Source organism: Poecilia formosa, unplaced genomic scaffold (assembly GCF_000485575.1).
Source record: "Poecilia formosa unplaced genomic scaffold, Poecilia_formosa-5.1.2 Scaffold208, whole genome shotgun sequence".
Classification (NCBI taxonomy): Eukaryota; Metazoa; Chordata; class Actinopteri; order Cyprinodontiformes; family Poeciliidae; genus Poecilia; species Poecilia formosa.
Genome location: NW_006800147.1, coordinates 822,218 through 827,846, shown reverse-complemented (window position 1 = coordinate 827,846; position 5,629 = coordinate 822,218). Strand labels below are relative to the sequence as shown.

The window sequence follows — 5,629 nt, the reverse complement described above, 5'->3', positions numbered from 1 at the left end:
TTGTCTGAGTTAAATTATATAGTGAAAAATAAAAGATGTCAGTCGCTACTAATATTTATGAGCATCACATTAACTTATTCAAAATTTTTGGCCAAATTTCACTTTATTAAAATAAAGTTGCAGAGAACACGTTACATTTAGCTATTTTTATGAATATGAGATAAGGAAGAGTGTTTGGACCTTGAGATCCCTTTTCTATCTTGAACCTCAAGACTGTTAAGTTACTTTCACTTGACTAACTTTTTGGGAAAATGTGCTTTTAAATGTAGTTTTATTAAACATTTTAACTTATTTTTGAGTAAAATTTCCATATAATCTACCCACTGCGAGTAATTTCACTGAATGGACAACAAACCAAAAGTGTCTGACATAAAAAAAAATCAATTTTGAAAACTATTTTTTCCTCCTACACTTTTTATTTTGTAACTATACTATTTATTTGTTGTTGCTTTTCTTTATTTTAGTCTTTAAATCCCAGAAAGTACACACAACTCTATGTCTGATGAAATCTCTGTGAAACAATCAAATAAAATTAAACGGTTTCGAGCTTTTATTTTGAAAGGGACCCCGAACGGATGTTTTTGCGCTTCCGCGTTGTTAGAAATCAAGATTTGAATAGACTACTTTCTCCATTTAAAAACGCTGCAGCCTGCAGGCGATGTCCCGTGGCCCCCACCGTGATATGAAAGTATAATATTAGTGTGGCCCACAGGGTGAGCGCTGTCCAGCTTCACCCAGACTCTGCCTCCAGCGGCCCCTGGGTAAATTGAGTTTAAGACCCCCGGAATAGAAACATCCACACACTTTTCTCGTTTCCAATGCAAATATCAGAGGTTTAGTGTCGATACCGATCTGATACAGAAAACAGTGCTGAATTGGCATAAAATGTTTCTTTTATCAAAGAAAACTGAACAGACTTTTCTTTGTTTTAAAGACAGACATAAATTATATAAATAAATTACAAATTTATTTGATAACTCTGCACCAGTACAGCACACTTGAATACACCAGTAGCTTCACAAGTTTGGTCCAACATGTAAAAACAACAAAACTTTGATTTGTTCAGTCACTTCCGTCAGATTAAGGTCCAAAACTTTCGCTTTACAGCTGATCCACATAAAAAACCCACAGAACAAATGGTACAAATCACGCATTTCCCGAATCCCAAAAATATGACATCTACCTTTGCTGTTTCATAATTATAATCCACGTAAATTTTTCCACTTGGCTGTTATAATCTGTTGTTGCTTTACACAACATGTTTTTTCCAATATTCTGCTTAGAAAATGAGGTTATGAAGTTACATTCTCCTGCTGCTTTTTGTTTTTAAAATAGTAAATTTAGGTTTGCCTCGACTTATAAACTAATGCCTCTTCTATGCATCATTTTTTGTATTACTGTTGGTACAGATATTAGGCAGACAATGTGCTTTGCCTGCTAGTAGCTTAAATTAATTTCAGCTGCACTTTCAAGAGTATTTAGATTTTAACATGCATTTTCTAAGTAGTAAATATTTCAGTTCACTCTTAGTAACTTCAGTGTTGTTGCACCTCTGAAACATTTTTTGCAGTTTGTGATACCAGAACTATTTCTCTTAAACATTTAATTTCCTGAGATATTGCAAATTTATTTTCAAGCAAAACTCTCAACAATGCATCACAACACCTTGTGATGCGTTTCTAAACCATGATTGGGCCGCTGTGCCGATTACCTTTCCATTGGATCCAAGCACCTGGACCTGCTGACGGCGTCCTTTAGTCCACGGTCTGCCGGACCATCACAACGTGGACTCACTCTTTATTTACAGTACTTGGTTAAATTAGGACCAGATATGCAAAAATCTACCTGCAGACTTTGTTGGGGCTGAGCCGGGCTTCCTCTCCTCCAGAGTTTTCATCACCAGTAAAGACAAACAACTCTGATTAGCTGCTAGGAAGTATATTATATATTCACTGTTCATTTTGCTGTCCTGTTTGTTCCTACAATAAAATTGTATCTCATTTGTAATATTCTACATTTCAAACCTTTTTCCCCTTTTCTCTGTGTTTATGTTATATCAAGTTTTTGTATGTAGATCAGGAATTCAAGTGAGATATTAAAATGCAACACTTTTAGGTAGAAACAGCAAAGAAATGTGAATATTAATATGTAGTTATAATTTAATATACTGAATAAGGCTGGATGATGAGATTTACAAGATTTTTTTTCCATACCAGATTTGATTTTAATCGATTCCTCCCGTCCTCAATTTCTATAATAGTCACAGAAAATACTTTCAAAAAGTTCCTTTATTTCAATCATCTGTTCTGTGAGTTGTATAAGAGCATTAAGGTCAGGCTACGAGAATTTTTAATTGCAAGAATGCAGTCATCATTACAGCAGAATAAAGATGCAAGTTTATAACAATGTCTGTCATGATGGGCTTTACCGATTTCGCCCACATGCAAGAACACCACTGGAGACAAATGAACAATAATACAAAGTTTATTTACGAAGAATAATCAGATGTGGATCGGGCCCTGGGATTGAACGGCTGCACCCTGAGGAGACAATAGGGAAGATGGTGAGTTCAAGGTTGTTGGAATTGAGATGATTTGTTGGCGGTAAATTTGCTAACTTACTTGAGCTGTGTGCATCAACGGCGTGGGAGAAGCAATGTTGGTCCTGGGCTTCTTTAAAGCCTCTGGGATTTTTTCTCTGTCGGGTTTGGGGATTTGACCAGTGAGGCTGAGCGGCTGGCAGAGGAACGGTGAGCGGCGTTGGAGGATGGACAGGTAGGCATTGACGGGGTAATTTCCCCTGACGTCGCGAGGAGTGAGCAGAAAACTTGGAACCGGATCCAGATTCAGAGGAATCCTGAGAAGAGCAAAAATCACAATGAGGTAAACTTTCTAACAGCAGGGGGAAAAGACAGATTACCAGGAGATAACAAACTCTGAGGGGCTTAGAGGAACCATCACAGGTTGACGCTCGGCGTTCCGCCTCTCTTAAGCTGCGACAACGAGATGATTGATCCCTGGTGTGGGGATGACGTCATAGGAGGAGCCCACCGCTCAGCCGCCTCTCGGACTCCATCTAGTGGGGAATGAAATGAACAGCCGCCCCAAGAAACCCCAGAACCAAACAGTCTTAAAATTACAAGAAGTCGTTTTAATGAGAAATAAAGATTCAGATTGATCTGATGTAACCAGCTTAGTCCATGTGGTTCTGACAATTGTCAGTAATCAAGAGAATACACACTGCCACCTCAACTGACCAGGTAAGCATTAAGGTAAAAAAAAAAAAAAAAATAGAGCAAAGTTGTTGGCCGCATTAGCTCAGCCGATCCTCCCTCCAGGAAGCCATCAAACAGATCTGTCCAACTCCAGCTATAATAAAAAAAAGAAAACGGAAAGTTAAAATAACAAATAATGCCAATGTAATAATTCACATTTAATGCGTTCTGGACTCTATTATTGATATTTTACAAATTTCACAAATCAATTACAAGGTTTCACAAATGTTTTATTTATCCTGCTGTTAGTGCAGAATAATCTGGTTAGGTTTGAAATGTCTAGACGTTGTAGTTTTTAAAGTACAACACATTAAAAAAGCTCAAGATACTGAAAAATTAAGTGTAATCGCCCTTTAGCTATTTTCCAAATTAGATGCTACATTCGAAAGCTAACTTCAGCTTTAATTGATATCTTGGGCACAATATAGATCTATACATGCTTATATAGATATATCTATAAAGCAAAGATATGTAGATTGCACACTGCACAGATAATCAAAACACTTAACGTTTACATAGCATCTTTGTAAGCTTGTCCCTGTTAGCTACGTCAGACATATGAGGCATTATGGTGAATACAAACGATTTATTAACTCACCTTTTAAGTAATTGTGAAGTTTTGACACATCCAGCTTAAATCCTTTGTTTATTGTTGGAGCGTTTCAGGACGTCTTAATAATTATATAAGCATCGTTAATAGTCCTACAACGAGGAGCCATTATACTGCTGCCTGAACACAGGAAGCATTCTATGTGGCAAAAACAACAAAAAAAATTAAAAAAAGAAGTCCGTGCCTTATACCCCATTGCATCGTGCATCATGGGCAAAAGGTCAAAGGTAACAAGGTTGTTTCTTGAAAAAGATAAAATAAATAATAACAATAATGAATAAATACATTTTAATACATGTTATGTGTCAGAGGGCTTAGGAAATAATAATAATAAAAAAAAAAAAAAAAAAAAATTGACCAAAAGGGCACTTGGGGGCAAGGAAAAAAAAGGGGCAGGTGCTCAGGCTCCCCTAGCCCCCCCCTCTGCACGTGCCTGCTCTCGTCTATCCATTTGAAGTTGTTTCTGTCTTTGTTTAGGTCTGACGACAGGAGAGTCAGATGAGGGATGTGTCCTTTACTTGGGCTCTTTCAAAATAGAATACAACACATTTTATCATCATTATACAAGTGCACATAAAATGTATATATACAAAAATTTAAAAATACAGAATATGAATAAATATAATATATGTATAAATACTGCACAGAGGTAGTGTTGTTTTGAAGCTTGTTAACACTTTAAACTTTGTTTTTCTTGACATGTTTTTATATAAAACTCCAAACCCTTTTGTGTGAATTTGACGGTTCTTTTCTCTTGTGACGTCTGAGTGTTGTCCTTTTTCAGCGATTGTTTGATCGTTAATGCAAATTGGTACTGCAAATTTGGCTGTGTCGTCGGCGCACGTTCCTGTTTAGAAGGGTTAACTATGATCATATTATGAACACATGCATCTTAGTATTAATCTGGGGACCAGAAAAATGAGTGTCAAAGAAAATAACACCTAGAGTCCCCACTTAGGATTTCTCAAGTCTCGGCAACAACAAGAACATGTGGAAGTCAGATAGGACAAAATTAAAGACTTGGCGTCCATTTCAGATTCAGAAAGCTCAAGTGTTTGTTCTTCCTGCATTTTATTCCAGGTTCTGGGTCCAACGTAACTAAATCTGGTTTTTCCAACTTCAGTAGAGGCCTTTGGCTCCTGCAACAAAATGCAATCACCTGATCTGGCTTCATCTTTGACAAGCATTGATTTAATGTAAGGGGGTAAAAAACCCTTCAGAGTTTTGTAAATAAATAGTATCATGTTTCTCTCACGCATCAGAGAGGGACAAAGCAATCTCATTTCATGATACAGCGTATGATGATCAGCATCATCTCCATGCCCTTGGATAAATTTTAAAGCAGAATGATAAACATCATCCAGCTGTGTGAGAGCTTCAGGTGAGGCATGCATGTACAAAATGTGACCCTTATGAAACTTGGACAGAAATTCTTTTCTAACCAAGTCTTTTTTTCTTTCCGTGGTAAGGTGTGACTTTTTTCTTTGAAAAGAATCGATTCTTTCTGTCAGATCACTGGCCAAAGTTGTCACATGATCAGCGAAGCTCAGATCCTCGTCAATCCACAGGCCCAGATATTTGTACTTTTTGACTCTTTCGATGTTTGTGCCATCCAAACTGGAGAGGACAAGTCCATCGTCAACATCACTGTCTGATGGAAACATCATGTACTTTGTTTTCTTTGCATTGAGAACTAGTTTGTGTTTCCTGAATTCGTTTTGTAAATCATCAAAGCACTGCTGAAG

General features: G+C 37.1%; 1 long non-coding RNA gene across 1 annotated transcript; it reads right to left on the bottom strand.

The window, feature by feature from the left end:
- Positions 1–2,466: 2,466 nt before the first annotated feature.
- Positions 2,467–3,253, bottom strand: LOC107838070 (uncharacterized). Its single transcript, XR_001664129.1, has 2 exons — positions 2,622–3,253; positions 2,467–2,540 (listed from the first exon to the last, which is right to left on the bottom strand). It is a non-coding gene; the product is annotated as an uncharacterized LOC107838070 (long non-coding RNA).
- Between the last annotated feature and the right edge of the window lie 2,376 nt (positions 3,254–5,629).